This window comes from Corvus moneduloides, chromosome 5 (assembly GCF_009650955.1).
Source record: "Corvus moneduloides isolate bCorMon1 chromosome 5, bCorMon1.pri, whole genome shotgun sequence".
Lineage (NCBI taxonomy): Eukaryota > Metazoa > Chordata > Aves > Passeriformes > Corvidae > Corvus > Corvus moneduloides.
In genome coordinates, this window is record NC_045480.1 from 54615550 (window position 1) to 54638142 (window position 22593).

Genomic DNA, 22593 nt, shown 5'->3' on the forward strand with positions numbered 1-22593 from the left:
TCAGGTTAGTTCAAAGCAAAACCAATTCATCTGCACTTTCTTCACAGCAGGGTTTGTTTGGGCTTTCCATTCTTTTCTGACACCGTGGAACAAAAAGAAGTCTGGCCTTCTTTGCTGCTGCTGATAGATGTGCTCAGTGTCAATGTGACCAGACCAATTAAAAAAACACAATACCTGCTATCTTCCTAGTCAAAAGCTGAGTTAAATAAAAGGTTCAAGCCTGCAACATGCTTCCTTGAGCACTTCAGGTACGTAAGTAACAAACACAAAAGAGAAGCAAATCTTCAGGTGTTGTAAATGGATACAGCATAAGGGCTTAAACAAATCAATTCTCATCAGGCAGGGTCAGTCCAACACCCTGAAGGAGTGCTCCACCCCACGCTTTCAAAAAAAGCTGATATAAAAATAACCTAGGGGGAGGGAGGAAGAGACCATTAAAAAAAGAAAACCCCAAGCCCCAAACAAACAACAACTTAAGAAAAGCACTCAGGTTTTTTTTCCTCATATACCATTATGAATGCCAGATCTAACAAGGCCTAGTTACCTACACATTTGCATGTCGTGGTTGGTTCATTTCAATGTCTAAGAAGCTCTGAGCAGCTAGGACACGTACAAGACTCCTCTCCTAGGTGGACTCTTTGATACTGATCATAAAATGAGGTCACCGTACAGCCTTTCTCTCAGCCAGAGAATTTACATGAGTGTCGCTCTCTCCTCCAATTTCTCAAAACTTAATAAAACTTTAACTAATTTTTAAGGCTTCCATTCTTTTGTCAAATATCTCTGAAAGCAATCAAGAAGTTCAAAAACTTCTGGTGCAGCTTGTACAGTAGGATCTTCGACGGTAGGATAAGCAAGTATTGTTTCCATAGAAAATCAGGGTAAGTTGTAACTTACCTGTAATGTGTTTTCATTTTTTGTCCAAGCAGCATAATTTACCAAATGTTTGCAAGGTTCATTTTTAACTTCTAGGAGAGTAAACCAGTTTCAAGAGAAGAACAAACAACATCCCAAGGGAGGGGTGCTAGAGGCACTGTAGATCAAAAGCTATTGCATTTTCTGCCTACTCCATCCTTCTTTCATTCAGCCATCAGCAGCCACTGCTCAGCCTAAGAAACAGGAGCTACAAGCAATAGGTGTGTTGGGCTCCATTGAAGGTAGCAGTGCTATAACACTAGCTGAGGATCTAGACCCACAAATGTGCATTTGAGAACAGCTTTAAATTCCTTTCTTATTTATTACTAAGAAAAAACCTCTACAGATTTCATATAGTTACTGTTTTCACTATTTAAATTAGAAAGAAATAGTGGTTTCTAAAAACCTACTAACAAAAAACTAGGCAACAAAAGGAGTTCAAACTACCTTTTTTTTTTTTTCCAACTGAAGGGGGTGGGCATCTTCACCATCCTCTCGATCCTTCACTTGAAACAGTTGTTCAATTTCTCACAGTTCCTCACCTACAGCTCTCATGCCTCTCAAGCTGTTCTGTGTCACATCAAGTCTTGTTTTGTTTTAACTATACAAACTCTTCATGACAAGGATTTAGTCTGTATTTAGAAAATGCTGCAGAAGATACAGTGCTGTGTAAGTGTTTTATGGCTTCTGTGGTGTTCAACTTCAACATTTTGGAAGTCACATGCATTGTCCTATGCAAACTATAAGAATCATTAATGCGAGTAGAATTGCTTCTTTATAGATACATTTTCCCCCCTTAACCATTTTCAAAGCATACAGAATCACAATGAAAACATCTACAATGCAAGATCCCAGTAAAATTCAAATGAAAGCATGAGAAAGTAGACAAAAACCTAAAATTCTCACACCCTTTTCCACCAGTAACTTCTTGCTCACCTTTTTCAATAAACAGTATCATCCTAAGGCCCTCCCAAACCAAGGCTACAAATGATATGTGCATTGCAATATATAGCTTTCAGAAGCATCTTGCCCACAACAAAATAAATTCTTTTAAACCAGGAAAAGTAGTATTTTTTTTTTGCTTTTGTTATTTTCTGCCTGCTCCCAGCCCCAATTATTAACTGCTTGGAGATCTGAGAGCGTATTTCTGTTTCAACGTTACTGCCACTAAAGCAAGAAAAGGAAAGAAACCCTTTTTTTTGAACCATTCACTATTTCACATTAAAACCATGTAGCTTTCAACCAAAACCACCATTGCTTACCTTCTTCCACTGAAAACATTTGTCTTTTATATACACACACACACACGCGTATGCAGTATTTACCCCAGAAAATTTATTCCCACAGTGTCTCGGAATATTACGTATCCCTGTAAGCAACTCACAGACTGGGTTAGCTAAACACTTCATTCAAGTCATATTAACATCCCAGTCTTCTTCACCTGCTAGCTCTCTTAAATTGAAACTATTACAGGTAAAAATGATCTGCGTCTCTTGACAAAGAGGAATCAGATGCATAAATTATTAGGCCCTTGGCTAAGCCACCCGAGGTGGCTATTTGCATGTTCTTAGCTCATGCCGAATACTCAATGAAAAGAACTAACTAGCAAAACTAACGACTAAAAATAGACACAGGTGTTGCAGAGCTGCAGATCTGACAGTGTAAAACAGCCTTGTAGCTTCTGGTTCTGATTTCTGCCTGTTAAAAGATTAATCTGTAACAAAACCTATCATTAACAGACAATTGTACATTACTCTCTTATTAAGGGCCATGAGCAAGTAGTAAAGACTGGTGTGAAATCTGCTGAGATGCTGCCACAGACAGACACCAAACACATAATTGACCAAGATCAGGATGTTGGGATGAGGGTTTAAAGAGAATAGAGATTATCTTGTGGCTCATGTGACTAAATCCCTAAATTTCTACTAACAGCCTTGTTGTGGTAGAACAAAGGCAGAGATCTGGGAGAACAGAACCGCTGATTTTCCCTTCATTCCCTACCACCTCTCCTGTGTCTTTTTCTTCCCTGTCTCAGCAAATGCCCCAGAGTTTGCTAGCCATAAAATAAAGATTAGCAGATAAAAAGAAGGCATTTGTGGTGTCAGCTCTTACCACCTGACAGACTAATTTCTTTATATTTCTTTTATTTCCTCCTCTTCTACTCTGTATGCATGTTTTCCACAACTCTCCACTCAATATTATTTTGAAACAGTTTTCCCAAATCTTATATTTTTCCTTCTACTTTCCCATTATTCATCTATTTCTGAAAAGTTTAAATCTAGGTAATCATTTTAACTACCCTGGTCTTTTGAATCTCTGCTCCAGCTAGAGTTCATAAAATCTCTAAATGCCTTGTGTTGTGCCCTTGCATAATCACCATTAGTATAGAATAGGTACCTACACATACAAAGGAGTTTCCTTTCAGACACACAGAACTCATTCATATCAACTGTATTTGCAGTCTTAACATTCTAAAATTCCTACTCTTTTGGACTTACTTATTGTAAGAAACATTCTTATAACCTACTTTTTAGGAGTATGAAGAATTTAATAATGTAACAAAAACCATCAAAACAGTAAAAGCTCAGTAACTTTTGAAAATCAGTCCCTGAAAAAAAAGAAATGTTGCACAAAGCAAACTGACATATTAAAATATTATTTAAGGGTATCATCAAGGCACTAAAATATTATTTAAGGATATAATCAAGGCTTCATTAAAACCAGTAGCAGTTTTGCCACTGGGCTATAGGGCAAACATTTCTCTCTGAGCTCACAGCCACTACATTGAAAAAATGTGTTCAAAACCGTAAAAAATTAGGATGCTTGAGTCTCCTACTCACAATATAACCTCAGTACTAACTGCAGCTACAAGACACTACATATTCACGTAATTCAAAATTTAAATTCACATAAAACAAAACCACTCTATTTTGCTATTCATAGAGATGGCAGAGCCTGCTATCACCTTCCTTATACCACATCTACTCTTACATTGGGAAACAGCAAAACCAGATAGGAGATACCTACGAGGCTCTCCCAGCCCAGAATCCCTGACAGCTTATTAACCTCTAACAGAAGAAATCAACTGGAATGCCTTCAAAGGCTGCCTCTGGAAGACATGCATGTGTGCCTTCACATGCTGGGTGGGTTGTTTTACAAACAGCCAAGTAGTTTTGCAACAAGTAAAGGGTCTGGAACACAAACCCTGTGAGGAGAAGCTGAGGATACTGGGGTTTTTTGGCTGAAGAAGATGAATCTCAAGAGAGACCTCATCACTCTCCACAACTATCTGAAAGGAGGCTGTGGCTGAGGCACCCCAAGGCTGTGGGTCAGCCTCTTCTCCGAGGCAACTGGCAACAGCACAAAGGGAGACAGCCTGAAGTTGCACCAAGGGAAGTTCAGACTAGATATAAGGGAAAACTTCTTCACTGGAAAAGTGGTTAAGCACTGGAACAGTCTGCCTGGGAAAGTGGTGGAGTCACAGTCCCCGGAAGAATTAAAAAAAGAGAGATGGCACTTTGTGATAAGGTTTAGTGGACATAGTGGTAGTCAATAAAAGGTTGGATTTGCAACCTTAATGAGACTATGATTCTATTATACCACAATGTTTCTGCTTCTACATGCAAATTGCAACTAAAATATGCTACATGATATCAACTTGGACACCCCATTTCCTGCAGATGCTGTGTGGCCCAACTTAAAACATACTTGGTTTAAGTATCAAGAGATATTAAAAGCTTAACATGTCACTTTAATTGATACCTTACACTCACAGCTGAAGGCATGATCTGCACTCAAGGTATCTGAGGTCTCAATGAATGTGAAAGAATGTACATCATCTTGCAGCATCGCTTTACTTGAAATAAATGTGGAGAAAGCCACATCATTTTTCCTATTGCCACTTTCTGCCACTCACCTCCTTCAGCAAAATCAAGAGAAAAAAAACATGAATATATTATTGGAGAATTTCCTTTCCAAGGCAGTTTATTAATATTTCTGAATACTCCAAATGAACTTAGCTTGTTAGCACTTTCATCCTTTCAGTATATTCACTACATTCTCATTTAAAGCTTCTGTGTTAACAACAAAATAAATATTCTTGCCCAGAATGAAGTAATAAGTATGGTGACAACTAATGAAAAAAAAAATGAAAGGCAATCTATTTTTGGCAAGACTCTATTTCCACTGCCTTTGTGCCACATGATGTTCAGTTGGTCATCAAGAATCTAGCCAGCATATTTTAAAGTCATAAAACCTGTCAAAACAATTACCAAGGCTCCTATTCAAATCAGTAGCAGTTCTGCCACTGGCCAAAACTTCCTCAAGAATAGATGGCAAAACTTTGCTCCTCTCTCCTCACCAGTCATATAGTAAAAAAATGAAGACAAAACACTTTAAATTAATACACAAATGAGCCAAGGTGGTTCTGAAATATAATCCCACAAACTGGCACTGCATTAAATTAAAGCTAAAAGACACTACAGAATTTGAAATTACTGCCTAGTACACAGGACAAAATACAAAGCAAAAACTGCTGGTGTATTTGTATACTGGCAGAGTGGGCAGAGACTGGCACTGCCACCTGAGCACAACACACCCCTCTGACAACATTCTGGCTGTACTGGGAGACTCCATCTTTCTCTCAGTGTGAGCTGTGGCTGGCATGGCAGACAGTGACAGGTTAACATCATTGAGAGGTGACATCTGAACAGATTACATTGTATCTTAGGTAAATGACAAGGTTTGGACAATGTCACAAGCAACACACAGATGAGAAACCTGTTGAATACTTCTGTACTCTCACCCAAATCTAAATCCCACTGTGCTATACAAAATCACTAGATCACTTAGAGCTGTTATTTTCCTATTAAAAGGTTTTAAGAGATCCCATGAAGATGGCACATCAAACAAGGATCAGTAAAGGGACCCAAAAACAAGCATGAAATAAGCAAAAAAAAGTCAGAGCTGGATATGCACTAGAACAAAGCAATGTACTTTCAGAAACAATGATTTGCACTACCAAAATTTATAAAAGAGTGTTTTTAAAAGCTTCCTACCAGTCTGTCACAACTGGTTCTTCACACTGGAAAACAGCTGTGATCCTCAGAAGCATCACTGAGCTGGATCTCAAATTCCTGATATGCTAGACCATTATAAAAAATTAAGTGGTATTTCCTTAAATAATGTAAAAGCATCATTACATTCTACAACTGCAAAACTGCTTTCTCTCAAACTTAACAAAATGAAATCCAGGAAAAGCTTTTTTGCCTAGACTGAAAAAAATCATCTGATAGTAATTTAGAATAGTGTTTATTGAGAAAATGCTGCATAACTTTACACACAATCCTGTAATTGGATCGGTAGGAAGTTTCCACATCTATGCCAAGTTATCAAACAAACTATATGAACACAGTTAATCCATTAAGATAAGACTGTGGGACTTGGGATGCATATTTCAATTCAACTGTCTTTATCACAAATCAGCTGTGTGACTTCCACACACCACTGCTTCAATTTCCCATGTATAAGGAAAAGAACTACATGTCTATACCTCAACATTCACGTGGGCCTTCATAGCAATAATCAGGGCAAAAACATAGCACCATCTATAGGCAACACACAATGTTTGGATACAAAACCATCATCATTCAGATCTGGTAATCCCTCTCAACAGTGTGTTTTACCTTTTGTGCAGAATTACAAAACACACGCAACAAGACTACAGCGCATATTTAATAAGAGTCTTGCTTTTTTCACATCCAGGACTTCATTGCTTTGACTTATTGCCTGCCTGTATCTTCTTTTCCCTCTACAGGACAGTCACATTTCAGGCAAAGGCAGTAGACTTCATAGAAAGTATTATTATTATTTCACTGCTGTACAATAGAGGAATGATACTACAGCCCCTCAGTCATGGAGTTTGTATTATCTAAGCAACATACTCCACAATGTAGTGCAGTGAGAACAAGTCAAGAAGCAGTAAGTACAAGTAACCACATATTTAACTAGCAAACAGCTATAGAGGTTTAATACTGATGCCTATAGAATATACAGCTGCATCTCCCATACTCTCAAAGTTACAAGCCCTTGCTGAAGCAGAGAATACACATTAAATCTTACAGTACAAATGACCATACACATTTTAGGTGCCTGCAAGTTCTGTATTTTACATGCCATCTCATACAGCCAGTACACTCAACAGCTGAAGTCCAGTACACTCAATAGCTAAAATCTAATACAAAAGCATATTTACTTTATCAAGGTAACCCAGTTTACTGTCACTGCAGAAAACTGCCAAATAAATGCAATACTGACAGCAAAACCCGATGAAACTGCAGTCATTTCTCAGGAAACAAACCCAGCCCCTACTAGCCATTATTTGTGTATTTCCTTTTGTTTCCCTCCCTCCCACCTGGTGATGAGCCCCTCCAACTGCAGCAAAACTATTCTCAAGGGGAAGACCTGAGGCACTGAATCTTATAACAGAGTAACAAGATAGAAAATATAGTTCTGTTCCTCACCATAACAAGCTGGTAGCTATTTAATTTGACTACGTATTTATAAGGTTTCTTTTCCATTGATACGTTCACTGACACATGAATGTTATGTTATTTCATGTCATGCTTTACTAGTATCAATCAAATATGTAGGCTAATCCAACAAAGCCATAGTTTCTTCAATGAACTTTCATGGAAGAGTGGGAATTTCTCCCAATGGAGCAACTTCTCTACATCTCTCTTTTGGTTTATGAAACACTCTAGCAAGAAAAGCCCCAAAACACTGCCAAATCTAATTTCTTCAATGTCAACTTCAAAGGCTCCATGCAACATTAGGTTTTAATCAAAAAGGAGAAATCCAGCCACACACAGCTTACGCAGCACAAGAGATCGTGGTCTCACACAACCACATACACAGACCTGAGACTACAAGATACTTTTTCAGCATCTTCTGTGACTAATGTATTTAAAAACCAAACACTAACTCATATAAGGCAGACGTGGAATATGCCCTATGTGCCATTCCAGGTCATTCTTCTGGTACAGCTCCCCATTATCTATTGCCCTACTCAGGCCTGCACTGAGCTCTCCAGAAGGCAGGCCTTACTCAAGCCACCAGCTACTCCAAAGAGTCCTGCCAGGGATTACAGGACCTCACCCTGTGGGCTGACAGACAACTTTCCCACTGAACTAAATTCCCTCACCAAACTGTGGCAGAAAGCTGCTTCACTTAATCTCCTTCCACGCCAAACTGGGGAGGTTAATCAAACTACAGGGACCACTGCACTCCAGACTCAAAGAGGTAAAGGAACGAACCTCTGTTTGGAGAAAATACCCCTTGTTTCTATGTCTCACATTCAGCAGATCCTGGACAGCTGCATGTTACTGCCTTCTCCTGAGACAGTGCTGCCTATTTATGGGATGTTGCTCTCTGGGATGCAAGAGATTAATAATACCCCAGTTATCATCATGATGTATCTAAGAGGACTTTCCAAGACTAGTTATTCCTCTGGGTTATTCCAGATCTGAGTCAGCCCTTCCCATTTACATTTCCAAGAAAACATTCTTGAAATATTTTTTACTGTTTCTGTAATAATTCCCTTTCTTACAGCAGCCTCAAAAATCACAGCTAAAAGAAGCTACTCCAGAGATGGTCACTAACACAAAAAAACCCCAAAATGTACTACTACTTCCAGCTAAATACAAACATTACCATCCTTTATACCAATTGCATTTGTAGTACAGGCACACATACAATGAAGAGTTGTAAAGAGGATATGAACCGTCCTGAATGATTAGGCACAATGTCTCTGCTGTCTGAGCTTTTTCAGTTCATTAATATTTCACTTTTATATATTCCTCACCTGTTTTTACAACATGTTCCTTTCTCTCCTTCTTAAGTACAAGCAGGGAGAATTGTTTGAAGTAACTAGCAGACCTCACCTCACATCCCCACCTCCGTGCCCCCCTGGGATTTTAACGCTTCAAGTACAATATATACTAGATAGAAAAACACATCTGGCATAGAGAGGGATAAGAGAGTATTCCAAGTCTCCTTTCTAGTTACATTCAACTATAAAGGTGTGCAATAAGAAAATAAAGCATACTGCAGCTTCTGTCTATGCCAAGACACTTAGTGCTGTCAATCCCAAAGGAGAAACAGATCCAGACACACAAAACTGTGACGGAGGGGGGGGGGTCCCTTCTCTGTAGAAAGGCAAAATAACCCCGTTCCTTTGCAAGACAACTTGCAGCAACATTCTTTTCCTTGCCAAAAGTCAACGATAACCTCTTTAACAAGGAGAAAAAACACAAAAACTGTCTAGAGGAAATACAGGATTTCCGTGAACCTCTTCCATAACAAGCACTACCATCACCATCTGCTCCACTTTTTAAGCTTGCCATGCGATTTTGGAAAGCACATGCAGCATCCTCCAGCCCTTGCCTCCAAATCCACGGCAAAGGTCACACATGACCGCCAGTGGCCCGGCCCTACCCATTCACATTTCTGAAACCACTTCTTCTCGTTTTCACAGGTTAACTGCAGATCGCCTAACACACACAGGGGGAGGGAAAGGGGGAAAAGACGGAAACAAGAAACGCCAAAAATAAACAAAAAAAGGATGTGATTTCTTCTCCGCCACCGGCAGCAGCGAGGCCGGAGACCGCCGGCGAGGTGCAGCCGCCCGGCCCCGGCTGCCCCCGCCGGCCGGGCCCGCGACGCCCCCAGGCCACCGCGGCAGCACCGCGGCCCCGCCGGCGCTGCCTCTGCCCCGGGATGGGCCGGCCCCCGGGTGACACCTGCGGGCGCCGAGCCCCGGCCGCCCCGCCACAAAGACGCCAGTGCCACTGTCCCCTTGCCGCCCGCCCGCCCTCGCAAATCCCCGGCGCTACCGGAGCGCGGCTGCCGGGGATCAGCGCGGAGCTGCGGCACCGGCAGCCCCGATCCTCCGCCGCCCCCACCGCCGCAGCAGCGCCGCGGGTCGGCGCAGGGCGCCCGGCGGCCGCCGCCCCGCCGGCGGGGAAGGCGAGGCCAAGGCAGGGGGGGGTCGCCCGCGCCCCGGGGCGACAGCCGCCGCATCACCTCGGCACCTGCCGAGCGGGACGAAGCGGCCCCGCCGCCCCGGGGCACCCGCACGCCGGGGAAGCGGCGGCGCGCCGCGGCCTGGCCCGGCTCTGCCCGGCGATACCGCCCGGGAGGGACGCGTTACCTGGCCGGGCTCCTCCAGCGCCCGAGGCGCTCGCCCTTTGCCGCCGGGGGCTGGGACCCTCCTGGCAGCGCGGCGCGGCACCGCCCCCGCCCCGCTGGGTCGCCGGTTCGCTGCGTCGCCCCGGCGCGGGGAGAATAATCCCGTGCGGAGCGGCGGTGCCCCGGTCTGTCAGTCTGTCCGCCTAGCCGTCATGTTGTGGCCAGTGTGTGTGCGTGTGTGTGTGTGTATGTGCGCGGCAGGCGGGGAGCAGGGAGGGCGGGAGGAGAGGAGGGAGGGATGCGGGGGCGGTCCGGGGCGGCGCTTCCGCGCGTGTGCCGGTGCGGGGCGCGGGTCCCCGCGGCGCGGAGCGGGGCCGCCGCGGTCTCTGCGTGTGCGAGGGATGATGAGCGTGTCCCCGTCTGTGCGGGTGGGCCGGCTGTGTGTGCGCGTCCCCTGTCTGTCCATGTGTCTGTCCGTGTCCGTGTGTCCCCGGGCAGAGAGCTTCCCCCCGGCTTCCTCGGCCGAGAGGCGAGCAGCGTAGAGGAGAAAGTCCGAGTTCCCCACCGGGAGAAATTCAGCTCCGCTCCGGTGTGTTTATACTCACCATCTGCTCAGGGATTTGTACGTATTTTTTCCCTTTCCCGGAGGGCGGCGGAGCCCTCTGATTTCACTTCCTCGTCCTCTTTTTCAGAGATGTGTTTTGTAGTTATTTCCCAGTTGCTGCATGGCCATCCCGGCGAATTTCTCGTCCTGGGGAGGGAACAAGGAAACGACGTTTAAGAAGCAGGTCTTTAAGACAAGTCTCGGCTGCACCGCTGTAGGAGCAGGAATGATTTCCCTGGAATATCGGGTGAGGGCAGAGGTCAATTACATGGCGTTCAGATGCAACGAATTAAGTTCCTTTTTCAATTCAGAAGGATTAGGTAAAGCAGATAAATAACTGTGTTCTCTGTGACTAATACTTAAGGAATATGACTAAGTTTTCATACCCTGTTTATGCTTGCCAATTTATACAGGATCCCTCCTGTATCACCCACCAAAGTGAACTACCCTGCCTCATTAAGAACATTTGAGTAAAGTGAGTGATGACTCAAAAGTGACAGGCTGCAGCTATGTGCCCTATCCTGTCATACCAAAGAATAACACACATACAACTCCTGTCACTAAAGAAACACATTGACTTTGCAGACTTCAATCTGAACAGGAATAAAGTGTGTTCATTCTGTAACATCAGTGCCAATTCTGCAACTGAAGAACCCAAAGAAATTTCAACTGTTAGGCTTATGCAGAAAAATGCAGATCCAGAATGGAGTCAAAGAGTTTTGAAGAATTTTGAGTAAAACAGATTTGAACAAAATGCAGCTACAACTTAACAGCAACAATGAAATTCCACTGAAATTCTGAATAAGAATTGTGTGAGAGTGCAGAAGTCAATGTTATACTTGGTATGAAAGGAACTGAATGCTAGTAAATACATCTTTACAAAAGTAAACTTTCAAAGTCAGTTCACCATACCTAATTATGTTTGAATATAACTGTCAATCTGTTCAATGTGTCCACAAGATTGTTCAATGAAATGTAATAACCAAATCTGAAGGCATTTCTGTTTCTTCTTGGGCCAGATAATAAACCTAAACCAGATAAAATATTTTACAGTCACAAAGGAAAGTTTGGCATATGCAGCACTGCAAAAAATGCTCCATGGAGAGAAACATTTTTAGTAACCTGTCATCTGCATTTAAAAGGCAAAAGATCTCATGTAACACAGCCCCAAGAGTGTTCATTATTCAAAGTACCTACCTTCACAATTTGGGAATTTCAAACAAGAGCATGCAGTAATGAGATCACTTTACTAAGAGGTGGCTCACAACCTGCAAAGTATATAAGCAACTGCATGGGCATGAGTCATCTCAATGAAGATGGGGGTATTTGTCATAAGTAAAATTATGGGCCTGCTTAGCCACTTTGTTAAGACGAGACAGCCTTAAACGTAGAGGCAGAGGAATCTGTGTTTTGCTGAATCAGGCTTCTTTCCTAAGAGTCTTGCATGATTTTTGAACAACATCTCCCCACCCTCCTTCATCCTTGTATTCAGCAGAAGATTTGCAGAACCTCCTAATGGTTAGCTCTGGCTCTCCGGTTTCTATCAGCTCTCTTTACTGCCATCCCCTGAAAGGTAAGCCCCTGTGATTAACCAGAACTTCAGACACTCTCACAGGTGATGCTTCCAGTGAAGCTGTCAAGGCTTTGATCAGCCCAGCAACACAGACAGACAAACAAGAGAGCAGGTAGAGGTTATATGGAACAATGTCACCTTTTCCAACATTAAACTGCATTCTAGAGATTTGGAGGGACAAAAAAAAAGCCTAAACATTGTCATAAGCTTAAGTATTGAGCAATGCCTGTTTGGAAGTAGGCTTGCTAACTGAGGCCCCAGCAGATAGCTATGGGAATTAGTAGAGGAAGAACACTTGTGGTCACCACACCCCAGATCTGCCCAAGCACACATAACCTGAGTCTCTTTTCCCTCTGGTTTCCTACTGGTGTGGCCCTGGCGACTTCAGCAGAAAGCCTCGCCTTGAGGCTACGACAGGGTGTTTCATGAAAACCTTCATTAGGTTTTGCTAGCACAACAAAGTCTTAAAAAGAAACTTCAGATTCAGAGGTGCAGGTTCACCAGGAACAAGACATTCTCATTGACTGAGATACGTGTCATGAAAGTCACTACAACTGGTATGTCTGATTCACTTGCATCATCTGTCTGCTCTTGTATTATCTCTGCATTTATTTCTTGTTGCCTGACCAAGGATTTCACATTATCCCCATGCTTGATGCCACCTTCTTCCAAAAAATGAGGGATGAATGTTTTTCACTTTCATCCCTTAGTTTTGTTTCCGCATATATGGATCCATCATAGGCACAGGGGAAGCTGAGACGTGAGACCAAATTGATTTCAATAGCTGTGTCCATCAGGGTTGAGCATGCATCCCTGTGTAACCTTCAAGGCCTCAGCCCTTCACCAAACAGGCATTTCATTACTCTCGAGAGAAGTCTTTGGGCACAGAGAAGCACTAGTCTTCCTTATTCAATCTACCAGAGATGCAGTGGTTGTCTGCCTAAGTGAGCCTAACTGCATGGATTTTGGGTCTGGCCAGGGCTACAAACAGTCTTTGTGGGGTAAAACAGATTAATTTCTGTTTTGTAAGAGCATTTTATGACCCTGAAAGGAACCAGTTCTGGAGTTCAGCTAAGTATGCCAAGCAGTGACTCATGACCACAGGCTGCAAGAACAACCTCACCTTGGCACTGGGGTAGGCTGAGGCTTCTTGGAAGGTCCAGGGGATGTATGGACTTCACTAAAGGGTTTTCTCTTACAGCACTGTTTGAGCCAGGTTGGCATTAGGGGTGTTGTCATACCATAGAAAGCATGAAGCACGCTGGTCAGGTCCTGGCTTACCTTACCATCAGGGGAGAGGACAAAGGAGGCCTCCCATACTAAATTGCTTCCACTCTCAAGGGACATCTGTTCAGTGAAGCAATGTCAGGCTAATCAATATGTATTGGTTTTGTATTGCAGATGATCATACCCACTTACACCTTTGGGGCAAGAGGTATTCGAGTGACCTTCCCCTGCTGTGTATGTAATGTACTGAATAAATACTGAAATCAGTTGGTTTGTTAAAAGCTATGAATTTTATAATGCTAACACTGAGATCTCAGAGGAGGTTGAAGTCCACTTTAGCTAATCATAAAATAATAATAATCTGAAGCAGTTTTTGAATTAAAGTTCATACATTTTGTTCCCCGCTTGTAAACACGCTGTAAATTGATTTATACTCTGTCTCTTGGCTCCCTCAGCACTAATGGCAAAAATGACACCACTTTCTAAAACTATAACCACCTTCACTACTGAGGCCAGAAAGAACAATTACAACTAGAAATGTAGAATTTCTACTTGTTCAAAAAGATAAATGCTCCTTACACTTCAAAATTCAGTTTAATAAATTGAACAAAGAAAGGTTATTTGACTCCCAGTGGTGAGATAACTGACATGGATTTATCTTTGAAAAATCTCCAGTTTGGCACTAAAAAAGGATGAATCCCCATACCTGTACTTTTCTTCTTGTTTAGTCTGTTAGAACAGCTCAGTTCATCTATTTTGGCTTTACTATTTCCTTTCAAAGAGTTAATGCAGGTATTATCATTGCTTATTGCTGGATATTGTTATGCCAATGAACGTATAACTACCGCAGAAGTGCAGCAAAAAGATTTCTCTTTAACAAACCAGCTTTGTGAATATATTTTTCTAGTTAATCTGATTTCAAACACTGTCAATATGCAAGTTTCTTGCTTTACTGTTATCAGTATAATCAAAAGCATAAAAAATCTTATCAGCTCTGATATTCAAATAAATTAGATTAGTGGTAAAGATTGTTTACATTTCCATAGAAAAATATGCCATAACTGGAGAATGAAGTTTTGTTTATTTATTTTAGTGTTGCACTGGATAAACTGTCTTGGTGAAGAAAATAATGCTTCTAATGCAGAGGGGTATTTCCCCAGTAAAATCTGTGCACACTGGCTGAGGGGCTAATCCTGAAGCAGGTGAGCAAACTTCTGGTTCTCCATTGTAATCCCCAAAGCTCCACATGGATACATAAATCCAAAGGACTCCAAAGGACTTGAGCATTGTATTTTCACAAACAGCAGCTAAAAAAAGCCTTCAATGGCTGCCTTGTCTTTCTGTGCCTTTTTATTTGAACAACAGAAGTCTGCATGAATTCAGTTTTACTTTTCTTTCTGAGCTCTTTCACTTGGAGGGTCCCAATGACAAAATATTTTGATCCTCCAGGCTACCAGGGTTTATTTGTAAATTAATCTCTTCATCTTTGTAATCTTGCTTAAATCATGGAAATATTTTGGTTTGTCTAGGGATTTTTTTAAAGATTGTTTCTTATAACATTTACATGTTTGGAAAAATTGAAGTTGACAAGCATTCTTTCCAGCCTTGTTACTTATCCATTGTACAAAATAGGAAAAGGAAGGAAATCTGCTGAAAGGGAAAACTGTATTTCTATTTGTAATAGATTGAGTGCTAGCATTGAAAACGTAGTCTGAGGGTGGTATTTGGTACCAGAAAGTAGAGGATTAAAAAAGAATAATGTGTGCTGCATTTTATGGTATCTGTGACTCCAATGCATCATCACAGCAGGAGCTTTCTTCAGTACCAGTGAACCTGGGGGGGGGGGGCTGAGCAAATTCTGCATTTAAGTCTCATTAATTCAGTTTGCCTTGGGCAAAAATAGCACCTCAAATTGCTCAGTTAGCATGGAATTATGAAAGTTTTCCTCATGTGTTTAGTGAGGAGCAACTTCTCTGTTTGCAGACAAAAGACCACCAATGAGACCAAAAAAACAAGGTAGACATCATCTGAGATTATGCAGAGGAATGTTGAATACCCAGCTATAAACATAAATACACCAAAACATATAAGGTACGCACATATTATGTAGAATAACACCTAAAAGACCAGTTACTGGAAAGGCTTCCAGCACAGATGGGCTTCAGGGCCCTTAATCTATTATTGCAGCTGCTGCAGACACTCCATACCACAGGATTTGCTCTGTACCATTCACCCAGGCAGAGCAAAGCCAGCTTTCCAGCACTACCTTCCCAAATATCTTCTTTTCACTTCTACTGCTGTACTTCTAATTTCTCCCCTGAAGTGCCCATATTCTTCATGTGCCTATCAACTGATAATGAATTTAGAGAAGAGAGAACATTTGTTTCTCTACTCCTTTAGCTTGGTAAATTAAAAAAAATAAAGTTGTCTCCTAGTAAGAAAATCTAGGTAAACTTTCCAATATTGTTCAAAGAATAAGAACTAATGCCAAAATCAGAAGAATGTGTCATGAATTTTATATTATTCAACTGGCTTGTATGATCAATAACCAGCATCTTAGCAACACCCAGAAAAACGTGTAAGCTCATTCAGTTACTGATGTTCTTCAACACAGCCTTTCAGCTTGGTCTTCAGGAGTAGGAATCTACCTAAAAACAGACTAGAAATAAGTACACAACTTCTGAGTTCCATCATGCATTATCTCTCTATCTACCATGCAGTGGTCACAGTGGCAAGAATTTGAAAAGCTGTACTTGGATAGTCACCGTTGCTTTTTCAGGAAGGCAAAGGATTTGGTCTTTGCAGAAAACACCAGCTCCATATTTCCCCAAGCACAGGAAAAAACAGTTTTTACATCTTTAGTAGTCACACAAACCAACCTGTGGCAGACCTCAAATAACAATACAACAGTAAAGATCTGCCCAAGTTAAAATTAAAGCATTTTAGACTTAACCAAAACTTTGATTTTTTTTTTTTTTTTTTTATCCAGCAGGCAGATTGTTTATGGACTATTGCAGCATGGTGTGGCTGAATAATCAGTGTGCACATTCTTGTGCCCTGTCTGAGGCTGCAGCTGGAGAATGGACATATGGGACTAAAATAACGTGAGAATATTGCATTGGCAGCCCCTTGCTGAGCTGGGGTTAGAGGGGAAAAAAAGGAAAAACAGAAAAGGAAAAAAAAATTTTTTTAAAAATAAAAAGCTTTCTCAGCTTTTTATTTAAGCCTGACCTCGTTGCCCTTTCCACAGCACCACCCTTACTTGGTATTTGCTGCCACCAATGATGTAGTCTCAGGCAGGTTCTATGTAAATGTGAAATTGCATTTCTACAGAGCAGCATTTGCATGGAAATTTCCAAATTGGCACCCAAGTCTAAAAGAGGTTGGTGCCTTGCATTTCACTTCAGGTTTCTATTACAGCCTGGACAGGTTTGCTTCATCAGCCACTGCATAGGCTGGTGTGATCGCAAGGCTCAAGGAGAGAAGGCATTGAGCCACCAGGCCTCACAATGTGCAATCAAACAGACACAAAGATGTGCTAAGATGCCTCCATTTTCTCATTCATGTCTATTATGCCTGGCTTCATACTTAGTATTTATGGAAGCAAGGGCATTTTCTTTATTCAGACATCTCATTTTCAAGTCTGTTTCCAAGTCTCTATCAAAGATGGACAAGTGCATGTTGTGATTTTGATTTAAGTGCAAGGTCTGCTGCTAGGGGCTGGAAATCTAATCTTCTTAATGAATTTATTAGGCTTTGTCTTACATCCTAAAGGATATTTATTACTCTATTGCATACTCTATTATTGCACAGTATTATTTTTATGAACATCACAAGCACTTGTGATGTATAGCTCTACCATATTCAGTATGAGAAAAAGATCAGCACACTTCCCCAAATATAGAAATGCTGAGTGTTGCCTCATGCACTGAATATTTGAACAGGCTCATATTTTGGCTCAGGTCCCTAAACCACATATTCCTTCCTAGGAAACATGCATCTGGAAAAGAGGATCTATGTTAACAGGACAAGTCTGGTGTTCAGCAAAAGGCACCAGCTCCCTACTGCAGTTCTCCTGTGGAAGTTTCTATCCGGTTGGTGATCAGTTTAAATAACCTGAAGGATGACACCAGAAAGGCCTGTTAACTTCATCCTGGGTAATTTCTTAATTTATGCTATTTATAGTCACGTAAATGTGATAACTGCCATTAAACAGACACATTTTCAGTAGTGTGGATTTCAAAAGCTTTAGCAAATGCAGAAGCATAGAGGATGCATATAGAAAGGTACCAGAATTTTGTGGAGTTCAGTAATGCCCAAACATTGCCAAATAGATACCCTTCATAGGCAAATAATTGAACTGTTTAAAACACAAAACTTATTTCACTAATATATAGCGCCAATAATTCACATCACATTTTCTGACTTTCATGTCCCTATTTACTCTTCCCCTGAGCATACTTATGTATTTATCATGAAAATCTTTGAACCATATACGGATAATAAATAGGATCCTTCTGACACACATGTAGAGAATAGTTATGAAATAAGCACAGATATTTCTTACTACCTCTATTTAGTGTTCAGTTTTTCAGATTGCTTTAACACATCTGCACCTAGACCATAGTGTCATTTGAGCTGACATTAAATAACTATGGAAAACGAAAACCTGAGTGTTGCAGCAAGTAAAACATGCCAGTATATTAAATATGTGTTCATTAACACACACACACAGAAGTGCAGTGTGTTTTTCCTTTCCCAAGGGCAACAGTAAGTTATGCCTCAACAAGCAGCATGGATTTATGTCCCTAAATGCTTCTTTCTTCAATAAACATTTGTATACCTGCCACAAAACCTGAGGAATCGTATGTCCTTTAGTTAATTCCAAGATACTGAATTAATATTTGAAAAAAAGCCGTTATTAAATACTTCTGTTCATTAAATGATGATAAAAAAAAAAAAAACAACAACAAAACAAAACACTATAGCAGGACAATTTTTTTTTTTTTCTACAATGTAGGTATAGGACATTTTTACACAAACCTGTGGTTTCTGTGCTGTGACCAGATCCTGTGTTTGAAGTGATATATAGAGGATTCTTTCATGCAGAAATTGTAACTGGGTCTGTGGTTTAGCCCAGCAGGATTCTGCTCTTCCTTGCAAATCTTGGGGAGTAAATAAGTCAGAGATTCTGCAGAGCATATAGGAGCTAGGGACCTAAATCCTATTAAAATACCAGAAATTGGATACTAACTCCTACAGACTTCCACAAATATTCCATCTGAAATGGACGGGCTTTTCAAGATTACACTTTCTTTTGAGTCTGTATTTCCTCTTACAAAAGTGGGACCGCTCAAAATACCAAATTATGCCCACAGACTTCATTTAGAAATTATGACCGTCATTTGATTCTATAAGACCACAACACTGACCTTGAAGAAACACTGGCTCAGGCAACAAGAGAAATCTTGCTATGGAAGCCGAATGAGCAAACGTGCGTTGATTTTGCTAATACATAAGTGAAGAGCACAAACTTGTATATGCTGAACTTGATGGCAAGGGTCCTAGTAGGAGCAGCACTGGAGTCATATCACTAGGTGAATTATCTATAACCACAGTACTAAACTCATCATCCACTATGTGAGGTGAGTATATATATTTAAAATCCTAACGATTTCTCCATGCCTCTTCAAAAGAAAAAAAAAGAAAATGGAATTTAGGCCTTAGCTAATAGGATCAGAGCAGGGCTTGGAGCTATATATTTTAAAGCATCTGTAGCATTAGTAGCCAGAACATAAAATCCAGATGGGAGGACAATTACACTCTAATAGCTTTTATAAAAAGCTAATTACACATATTTGGGGCCTGATCCAAAAACTGTTAAAAACATGTCAAGGAAAAAAAAAAAGCAGTTGTCTGCAGAAAGCACCTAGAGTTACTGAACTGCCATTCCTTAAAATCGCTCCCACAGTAGTAAAAGCAGCAATAAAGATGAAATATTACAATTTGTTCTTCTGTAACAATGGCTTTTTAATTTTAAAAAAGGCATAAAAATAGAAAAATGTCTTTTAGAACTCTACATATTGTAAATGCACAATTACATAGAGCCCATTTCTGTGATTAGAGGCAGAATTTTATCCTATTCCAACTTTCCACAGCAAGCTTTTTCACAAAGACACGCTTTCAGAAGCGCTAAACAGAACAAATTATTTACTATTTGCGAATGGAGAAATGCATCTTTAAAAATTACTTAAACTTGCCTTCAAAATGCGTGTAGAAATTTCTGAATTATCTTTGATAGGATAAGCTGTGTTCAAACAAAACTCACTGTTAGGCTCAACTATCAACACCACTCTGCTTTAGCTCTTAAGTAGTGTGAAAAAAGAGGGTGGGAGAAGAAAGGCAGCAGAAGTGCTAATGCAATTGTTTGATGTGTGTCTGTGAGAGGCAGTGAGGAGGAGGCAGGCGTTCTGCTAGGCAGGCTGCTAGCAATGGGAGTCGCGGGCTTTGTACTCCTCCTGCACCTCCTTTAGTGGAAAATAATTACAGCTGCACATAAAAATCACACGGTTGATTTTTATTGGTCTAATGTTGCTATTACTTACATCTCCACAGAGCAGGCCATTTTCCACTGAGTCTTTTTCCTACCAATTGCTGTACACTGTAGCTGGTGAAGAGAGCTGTGAGTGCATCTGCCCCTGCACCACTCCATATGGCAACGTGCCAGGGAGAATGACTGACTTCACTTCAAAACATTTTCTGTTTAATTAGTGTGAAAAAACCCAGCAACCCAATTATCTGAAAGGACCTTGTGCAGGTTCTCTCCACAGTGAGAGAAATAATGCCACGGGGTGTGCTTTAGTGTGGAAATACCTAGGTTGTTTCACCAGAAGAGCCATCAGGTATTTAACAGCGTATTCCTAGAATAGCCAGTTTTGCTCTAGAGTCTTGAGTTCCATCACTAGCCTACTAGGAGGATGCTGCCTTCAAGAGTTTCAGCCCTTAAATCCTTGGGTCAATCATTTTCTCCCAGACTGCCTCCTGCATCTTCCCCATGTCCTGCGCAGCAAATAGGTGGCAAAACCTGAAGCACATATATCCTCAACACAGCACTGATAATGGAAATATCAGGTTTTTCACCATCTTTCTTGTTTCTGACATCCTGTATCTACCAAAATCAATTGGAAAATTACCTTTGACTTCAATGTAGGGTTCATTGCAGTCTAATTTTGACTTGGACTTGATCCAGACTCACTTATTTCAATTCCACTCATATTAATCTAGCTAAGCATGTAAGTTGGGCTGAGGGCTGAAGCTATTCTTGCAGAACAGTTCTTTCTATTCTAATGAAATACCTGAAAATACCAGTTTTACATTTCACATAAACCAGTCAATTAATTTATGATTGAGGTGCATAATTCTTAATGCATACTGAAATATTCTACTCCTGCAAGCCAGAGGGGAAAAAAAATCCAAACCAAACATTTTCTTTTGCAGTAGAAAGCCCATTACATCAATGGAATTTCATGTGTGCACATGTCTAGAAGTTCAGAGTTTTACATAGAATTACCTGGATCGATCTTACCATATTGTGGGAATATGCTCTGACTTACTGCAGCACAAATTTCTAGAAACTCAGATTCTAGTATTTACCAGGCATTTAAAGAAAAGATGATATTCAGCACTGGTTGTAAACTGCATTTGTGTCCATAATTGCACTATGTATAGAAGGAAGTTTCCTGATGCTGCAGAATCAGACTTTCTTTCTTAAAAAAACCCAAAGCAAAACAAAACCAGGCAGAAAGCCTCCTGGGCCTCGTGGCAGTCATGCCAAGGGTGAGATTTGCCAGGAAAAAGGAGGGCACCTTTTAGATTCGTTCAGGGATTACTGCTGATTGCTGCTGCCTCAGTAGTGGCTGGCTGCTACTGTGGTTTGTAAACATGGCTTTGACATTGATATGCAGGTTACAGCTTACACAGGGATGTTCCCCAAAGAGCTAGAAAGTTTTGAAGGCACAGCAAATACCAAAACATCTACTAGTGCAGTGGAGCCAGAGAACCACATTCAGATCCCCCTCAACTCAGCTGTCTGACATTCACGTAAGCACACTAACCTAAAAGCTGGTTTCTGTTTTTCCCTGTGTACACTTCATAAATAACTCCACATTTATTATCCCAGTCTTTTGCAGCTGCAGGGAATTGCAGTAACCTATGGAGCCAGCATCCAGTTCTCTCTTTCTCTAGGTAAACTCCTCCAGACAAAGAAACCAAAGGAAACCTCAGCCTTCCAGAGTATCTATTAACCTGTTTGTCAGAATAGCCCCTTGCGGAGTACAACATAAGGATTCGTGTTTTTGTGAAACAGGCAGGACAGGAACGTGAACTTGGGTCTCTCACATGCTGCTGCTTTAATCACAAGTCACTGGAAACCAGGCAATGTTGTGCTGTGTCCCTCCACCCAGTTGCCCCTAGGCAGCAATTATTTAGGTCAGAAGTGATCTCAGGAAGACACCTGGTACAAACCCTGCTCAAAGCAGGGCAATTCAAAGATATGTCTAACTGATGCCACATTTTGGAATAAACCCCCAGAAAAGGGTCACACTTTGGATCCCAAAGGAAGAGGAGAGTGGCACATACATAAACTCCAGTTCTTTCTTTTCACGTTCATTTCCTAGCAGTTACAAGCAATATGGGCTTTCCTGGTTTGAAAGGATACCTTTCTCTGACTCTCTTAACCTTTCTTCAAAGGAGCCTGGATGCCCAGCTGAGGCCTGAATGCTGAATCACAGTGAGTGTTGAGACACAGGTGTAAATCCCAAGATGGTGGTGCTGGGCACGCTGGCTACTTTGCAAGCCCTGCAGCACTCTGGAGCATCTTAACCATGACAGGCATTTGTCTGTGGACCTTCTAAGATGTCAAATCAGCCCCTGTCAAAGGGGAATTGCCAGATAAAAATGAGGCAAAGGAGAGAAAAGTGGCTTTAGCATGAGAGCTCTAACATTGCTTTTATCTCTGGTAAACTGCTGCAAATAGTACAGGCATCCTACTCAGTTTTTCACAAGGGATTTTAAGAAGCACACTGCTTGC

At 41.3% G+C, this 22593-nt stretch overlaps 1 protein-coding gene across 6 annotated transcripts in view; it reads right to left on the bottom strand.

Annotated features, from left to right (window-relative positions):
* Positions 1-10373, bottom strand: part of CCSER1 (coiled-coil serine rich protein 1) — a 627487-nt gene extending 617114 nt beyond the window's left edge. For 3 of the 6 annotated variants that reach the window (XM_032109386.1, XM_032109385.1, XM_032109388.1), the window contains exon 1: positions 10124-10373. The gene's annotated coding sequence lies outside the window, so the exon portion shown is untranslated. The remainder of the gene's footprint in view (positions 1-10123) is intronic. The other 3 variants (XM_032109387.1, XM_032109390.1, XM_032109389.1) reach the window with 1 other exon arrangement.
* Positions 10374-22593: the final 12220 nt, after the last annotated feature.